Source organism: Myotis yumanensis, unplaced genomic scaffold, assembly GCF_028538775.1.
Source record: "Myotis yumanensis isolate MYYU_CA2020_CCGP unplaced genomic scaffold, mMyoYum1.0.hap1 SCAF_1, whole genome shotgun sequence".
Lineage (NCBI taxonomy): Eukaryota > Metazoa > Chordata > Mammalia > Chiroptera > Vespertilionidae > Myotis > Myotis yumanensis.
In genome coordinates, this window is record NW_027223752.1 from 231,125,696 (window position 1) to 231,133,760 (window position 8,065).

Below are 8,065 nucleotides of genomic sequence, written 5' to 3' on the forward strand. Positions count from 1 at the left end.
CAAAGTTCAAGTATGAGAGAGTGGAAAAGGAATTCTAAAATTTTTCAACTGTTTTAAAATGTACCTTACAGAAGCCAATTCCTAATTGTTTGTGTCTGTGGTGATAAGCAAGAAGACCATGGTTCCAAGTTTGCTAGGGGGATACTGTCCAGGATATACCAGCATAACTCTTAATAGTTCTTTTCATCTGCAAAGTGTCCTCACAATGAGGGGCATGTGGCAAAGGGGAGTAGAGAGAGGGGGCTGGTATGATTCTCTTTCCTACTTCACTGTTCTCCTGTGTGGTTTTCTTCCCTGTAGTCTGCCACTGTTTTTGTTTTTTTCTGGCCCCAGATAATACATATTTTTTAAAACCCCAATTAAAAGCTGCGACTTTTTTATTGAGGATTTAAATGGAAATATTTTACCATTTTATGTAACAGTAGCAGAACCAGTTATTTGTTTAATCTGATGTAACATTATAAGGTGATTTTTTTGTGTTTTCTGGATCACTTATTTATAAATACTTAATATCTCCTAAGAGCAATCACAAAAAGAAGGTAGAAGCAGACTTCTATATCCTGTCTCATCAACAGCTTAGTCAGAAAGAAAATTTGGTCATCCTGGTCAATATGAGAATTCCAGACCTTGGGGTGCAGACTAAAAATAGCACATTAGACTACAAAGAAACTACAGGCTTTCGAAGCATTAACCAGAGGGAAGTTTCTTTTTAAAAATAAAAATAAAAATAGAAAGAAAGAAAGAGAGAGAGAGAAAGAGAGAGAGAGAGAGAGAGAGAAAGAAAGAAAGAAAGAAAGAAAGAAAGAAAGAAAGAAAGAAAGAAGAAAGAAAGAAAGAAAGAGAAAAGAAGCAAACTAGCTTTCTTTGTAGTGTTTTCAGTGGATTGATTTGCATTTTACTTAAAATAATTAATAATTTCCCTTCTGGAGGAGTAGGCAGCAAGGATTCCTTTTCCAATTTAAAAATAATAACAATGCCAGGCCAGCGTGGCTCAGTGGTTGAGCGTCTACTTATGAACCAGGAGGTCACAGTTCAATTCGCCATCAGGGCACATGCCCGGGTTTCGTGTGGGGCGTGCAGGAGGCAGCTGATCAATGATTCTCTCTCATTATTGATGTTTCTCTCTCTCTCCCTCTCCCTTCCTCTTTGAAATCAATAAGAATATATTTTTTAAAAAAGAAATAATAACAATAATAGTAGACACTCCATATGATGGTTGAAGAAAATGCATAACAACAGATAAGGTATGAGTTAATTACCTTCTTAAATGAGATTACATTATATTTATCACAATAGCATCTTTTCTTTTCTTTTTCTTTTTTAGTTTAGCACCATTTATTAAATGATCTCAGCTGTTGCCGTAGCTGCTGTGTGTCAGCCTGTTCTTAGAACATAAAATGCTCTTCCAATTCCTCTTGTCCACAACAGAAGAATCTTCCAGGTAGCACGCCGACAGAACAAGAGACTCTGCTGATGCCCGCTTCAACGAGCCAGAGAGGGTCATGGCACATTCAGCCGTGGCTTCCAGAGGTTTTGAAAAAGGAGTCTTTCGGGGCCCAGCGCCGTCGGTGGGGGTTTTGTATTCCCTAATGGTGTTGGGAGGTGGGTTAAGCATTCGCCGAAGGTATCCCAGATTCGGGCTGTGGTTGCTTGGTCGCTGGCAGTCTTATTCCATATTGAAATAATGTCCTCCTAAAACGGACAGAGACCACAGCCCCACAGAGCTCCACCCCAACCATGAACTGTCCCCCCAACATGGCCACGATGAGATTCTCCCAGCAACTCGATGCCAAGCCCTTCCGCAGCCGAATAAACCACTTGCCACCAGTTTTATTTGCATCATCCTCCCACATGGGTTTTATTCCTTCTTTGAAGAGATGGAAGTCCCTGTGGCCTGTCAGGTCCCCAGGACGTACCATGTGGCTGTAAAGCCTGCAGAATTGCCTCGCAGAAGCAAAGGTGCCAATCTGTTTGATATTCTGTTCGTATTCTGTGAGCTGGTGGGTGGGCTGGGGGTTCTCCTGGAGTACCAGAAAGTGTAGTTTGTACTGCAGGGGATGCTCTGCTGGTCCCGGAACAACAGCCTTCCTCTTGCTGCTGCTCTGACTTTTGTCCCGTTCCATTTTTTCCTTCTCGCCATCTGTCTGTGCGCTGTTTTCTTCATTCTGATCATGGTCACCACTGTCATCATCTTTCAATGCCTCGAACTTGTTGTTCATCCTCTCACCGCCGCCGCCACTGCCTCACGGAGTCTCACAACAGCATCTTAATTGCATGGAGAAATAATAGTGAATATATGCATGCGAATGTATTTCTTTAGACTACCATTCATTTTTAATGTATGTTTGGACTCACTAAACTCTTGCAATAAGTTTGTAGCTTTTCTGAGATTCTGAAGCCCAAAAGTTGGGAAACCACAGTCTGGAAGAAATAACAGAGGAGCCCTAGCTGGTTTGGCTCAGCGGATAGAGCATCAGCCTGCGGACTCAAGGGTCCCAGGTTCGATTCCGGTCAAGGGCATGTACCTTGGTTGCAGGCACATCCCTAGTAGGGGGTATGCAGGAGGCAGCTGATCGATGCTTCTCTCTCATCGATGTTTCTAACTCTCTATCCCTCTCCCTTCCTCTCTGTAAAAAAATCAATAAAATATATTTTTTAAAAAAAGAAATAACAGAGGAATTGGAACCAATAAATTTTGGTTTTATTGCCTCATTTGCTGAACTTAGGTAAGTCACCCAAGGACTTTGTGCCTCAGTTTCCTCATCTGTCCAATAGGAGGGCCACATCTTTCTTACCACATCTAACTGCTAGCAGGAACAAATGAGAAAATAGATATGAAAGCAAGTTGAAAGCTAGAAAGCACTATACGTTATTCAAATTATTTATTAGTAGAACTAAAATTAACTGTTTAACTAATGACTAATTTTAACAAGAAAAGCAAAACTTGCTAGAAATGCAGCCAAAGTGCACATAGTTAGATATGGTTTTGATATGTTTGACAACAAAATACTTTTTTCTTAAGAAATTGGATTCACAGTGATACAATATTCAAATGCTGGAAGGGCCCTTGTTATTTCAAACAAATGAAATTTAAATGGAAAATATAGGGTTAAAAGGCACTTCATAACACTCTTTGATCCTTATTCATTTTTTACCTTCTATCATGGGTAAAGTACATGCCTTATCTCCCATTCAAATCATAAGCTCTTCGAGGACAAAGTTCCTGTTGTTCCATCTTTGTAACCTCTTCACAGGGCTTTTGCACATAGTTGAGGGCATAATAATTATAAGTCATGGCCACCCAATAAAAAATGAAGCAGCTTAGTTTCAAATCCAGGTCTATCTAACATTGAAAACATGTCCTTTCCTGATGCCACCCTATTACCATAAACTAGTCACTAGTTTTGTAAAGTAGTGGTCAGGGTTCTATGGACAGCAGGCCTATAGTTTTATGTAAGATTTAAGTTATTTGGCCTCAAGTTGGAAGTAATATCAGCTCCCCAACCTCTTGCATTAGTGACTCATGTCCTTCTCCTATCCAACCACATTGTTCTCTCTCCCCATCTCAAACCCTTGCCTCCTTGGTTCTTCTTCACAAAGAAAAGATCACCAGAGTCCTTTAACCCTATGAGCACAGAGTAGTCTCCTGGTGGCACCTCCCTACCCCCAGGCAGGAAAAAAGATACTGCACCCCCAGAATCACTCTGATTAGAAGTCAAATTGGTAATCGATATTTTGAAAACTTCCAAATATAAGGATTGTCCATCAGCATCTCTATGGACATTAAACCATTGAAAGATTTCACTCCTTCAAGTACTTGTTTCCCATCTTGTCCCTATGCTCCCAGTGCTGGTCTCAGCATGGCTGGGTGCACTCAGACAAGACTGGTGTGTAAAGTCATCTGTTGAATCTACCTCATTGCTTGCTCATCCTGGCTTTGTTCTCTAGCATCTGGACTTCTAGGGAAATCACTGAGAAAAGTAATATCCAGGGAATCAATTAATAACTATAGTCCTGCATTTCCCAAAGCACATTCCTCAGAAAAATAGTCTCCAGAGATGCTACACACACACACACACACACACACACACACACACACACACACACACAAAGGAAGGAAGGAGGAAAGGCGCAAAAAAAAAAAAGGCCAAAAATAAGTATAAGAACTGCATACCAGCCCTTACTTTCCTAAGGGCAGAAATGATGCTTCTACTATACCCCAAAGGCTAGTAGTACAGTGTCTAGTCCATGGAAAGTGTTTAAAAAATATTTATTGGTCAAAAACATATGTATTTTTGATACTAAATACTCTAAGAAAAAGTACAATTTAAACTTTTTTTTTCAGTTTTGCTTCCCCCAGACTTACTCAAATATATCTAAACACAGAATTTTTTTTTGAAAGAATGGTGTTTTGTGAATAACATTCTGGGAAATGTTGATGGGCAGAGTAAATCAAGCTAAAGAAAACCCATTTTGCTCTAAAGGTTAGGGAACATTTTGCTTGAATTCTCTAGAATCTTGACTACCACTGGAAGGCAATCATATTCTTATTCAGTGGTCTGAATAATTCCTATTATAGAGGGGCATTCAAGAAGGATGGAGAGGCCTTAAAATTTCTTAAATTTTATTTAGTTTCCTGACATTATAGGAAAATTAACCAGCTTGATTGTAGAATATTGCCCAGCTCTGGGTTCTCTAATGATCTATTTTTCTTAGACTGTGTAAACACCAATTTACCATCTTTATCATACTTTTAAGATAAAAATACAACTCTTTATCCCAAAGTCAACATAATTTCTTAAAGGTTAACAACCAAAAAAAAAATCGGAACATTACTCAGTGACCTAGTTCTAAACGCATAAAAAGAACTAAAAATCCCCAACGAATTTTTAATTCAAAAGTCTAAGTTTTATATTTTTTAAAAAATCTTTTTGAAACCATTAAAAAAATGAGTTGCATTCTTTCAAAAAGGTTGATAATGCGCCAGAACCGGTTTGGCTCGGTGGATAGAGCGTCGGCCTGCAGACTCAAGGGTCCCAGGTTCGATTCCAGTCAAGGGCATGTACCTTGGTTGCGGGCACATCCCCAGTGGGGGGCGTGCAGGAGGCAGCTGATTGATGTTTCTCTCTCATCGATGTTTCTGGCTATCTATCCCTCTCCCTTCCTCTGTAAAAAAATCAATAAAATATATTTTAAAAAATGTTGATAATGCTCTTCCACCTATATCAGGGTTGTGTGTGTGTGTGTGTGTGTGTGTGTGTGTGTTAACTTGCCCAAAATATGGTTAGCTTCATTTCCTCAAAGCAGACCTTAACACTTTTAGTTTTCAAGTGGATGGGTAGATAATCAAGGCACTTGGTCCCTGATTTATACAAAAAAAATTCTATTTTTAAAAAAACAAACAAAATATCAGTCTAGATGCCAAGAAATGTATTACTTTCTAGGATCATCATAAATATAAAAGTACAAATTCAAATGTTAAATAAATCTGGCTCAGCTAAAGCAAACTAGTTAGCAGTCTGAGCCTCAGTTATGTCATTGTAAAATGGTCATAATTATAGATTTTAATTTATAAGTTATTGTAAAACTGTTGGAACAGTGTCTGACTTACAGAAATCAGTCAATGTTAACTTTTATTCTTAGCCCAATCCCTATTTTCCTGAAGTTGAAAATGAGACCCAGGCAGCATAAAGGATTTATCCAAAGCAACACCTCTAGTGAGTATCAGACGAGGCATTGTCACTTAAGTTCTTACAACATTAGTCCAGCTATCTTTCAACACATCATAACAACCAAAAATAGAAGTGGGAAAAATAACTTGAATACACATAAAATTTGATGTACAAAGGAACTATAAGTTGATGCAGCTGTGAGAAACAATTGACTTAGGAGTTGAGAACACACCTGAGTGAATGAAATGGTTATATTCATAAGGTTAGTTAGGATGGCCACACAAGAATACTTTTTAAATCTTATTGTGAGAAAATGGGAAACATGGAAAGATGGAAAGGAGAAGGCAGCAGGTGGGAGAGAGAGGTGGGTGCAGACATTTGAAGGCTCTATATAAACTACATACCAAGATCAACAAACAAGTTTTCCCACAATGGAGATTGAAGCAACCTGGAATAATGATAACATTGAATGAGGACTCACTGTGTATCAGTCACTATTCTTAGTTCTACCCAACATATCACTTTAACTTCTCGCAGGAACTCAATAAAGTACAATTATAATCTTCACTCCAGAGAGAAAACAGAGGCTCAAAGTAGTTGAATATTTTGCCTAAGGCCAAACAGTAAGTTATACAGCCAAGAATGTTAGACCCAAGAGGTCTAACATTAGGTCCAAAACTAATTATTATGCTAGAGTGGAAGGGAAGGAGAGGGGAAAAGCAAGGGAAATGATGACTTCTGAAAGTTTTTTTTCTATTTTGTAGACTTAAAATGTTGTATTAAAGATAATATATGTAGACATATGTACAGCTACATAAATCATTGCATACATGATTTTTATCAATTTTCTGGTCTATTTTCTGGAAATTGTTGAAAGCAGTGTACAAATTTGTTTAAATTGAAACAATCAAAGTATGAGGGGAGACGTTTCCATGTTTTACAAAAGTTCTATAAACTTTCTGGTACGAAGAATCATTCTATTCCAAAGATTCCAAACATAAACAGAGCCCTATCTGACTGCATTTGTAAATGGCAAAGATCCAATAGCATGAAACTGTAAAATGGTGCAAGGTGCAAATGAATCAATAGCAAAGGGAATGAGAGATTAGTGTGTTATATCAATGGCAAGCTCACCTTTGAGGTCTCCATTCAAATACAGTCATGTTGCCACTCCACTTAGTGGCGTGATTAAGGACATGACCCCTGGAATAATACAAACCTGTTTCTAACCTAAATGTGAAACTTGTTGGTCATGGGAACACAGGTATATTACTTCATTTCACTTAGTTTCAGTTTCTTTATACACACAAGGCAGATAATATTATCTATTTCACATACAATAATATACATAGAGTGTTTATCACAGGGCCCACCATATAATAGGCATTCAAATAAGTGTTAGCACCACATAGATTATATTTTACTTTGATATGTATAATTTTTATATGCTTCAAATGACTGATGGACTACATTATACCTATTTATCATTCTCGAACACTTCATGACCCACTTGACCCTGCAACTTCTCCTTGAACTTCTCCCCTTCCTAAATATATATGATTGAACTGTGTTGTCTTTCCACCCACCTCCCTGATTACTCTTTTTCATTCCTTTCTTCTATTTTTTCACTATGGGGTACCCAAAGATTAGCCCTTGGTACTCTTTTCTCCCTTCATACTCTCTTTCTCTGTCTCTCCAGCAAACTCATCCACTGTCATAACTGCCTTAATCACATCTAGGTAGTTAACAACCACCTCCATCTCCACCACAGATTGCATGCACTGACTCCTTGCACATATCCAGCTGACTCCGGACATTTCTATGTGACTGTTATGCTATTTGCTTTCACATGTCATGACTAAAATGCCAATCACTGTCAACCCTATTATGGCCTCTGTACATCATCATCCATCTTTCCAAACCAAAGGAACAAACTCTTGGCTTAAGTAGAAAATGAATTGATTGGAAGTCTATGTGGACTAGCTCATAGGATCGATGGAAGGGCTGGAGAACCAGCCTCAGAAAATAGGCAGAAACTAAGGAGATCCAAGTCACAGCCACAACCCCACCACAGACCCAGGCAGCTAGGGATGCTGTCCCTGTGTCATCACCATCAAACACTTACTCTCATCCTTCTGGACTCACAGCTCTGCCACAAAATAATAATCTTTAACCATTCCTTACCCCAATCTATCATTCCGGTAAGAACCAAAGCTCCAGATAGAAGCATCTGATGAGCCCAGCCTAGGTGACATGCCTTTGCTTTAGCTACTATATATAGAAGCTTGGAGAGGTAGTCTTTAAGTCTCATCACTGCTTGTCTCTCTAGGCTTTATTCTCTGCTACCACAGATAGATTTTCTCCAAATGGTAGGACACATGACTTCCTGCACA

General features: G+C 38.7%; 1 pseudogene; it reads right to left on the reverse strand.

Annotated features, from left to right (window-relative positions):
* Window positions 1-1,500: 1,500 nt before the first annotated feature.
* Window positions 1,501-2,219, reverse strand: LOC139007497 (eukaryotic translation initiation factor 4E type 2 pseudogene; annotated as a pseudogene).
* Window positions 2,220-8,065: the final 5,846 nt, after the last annotated feature.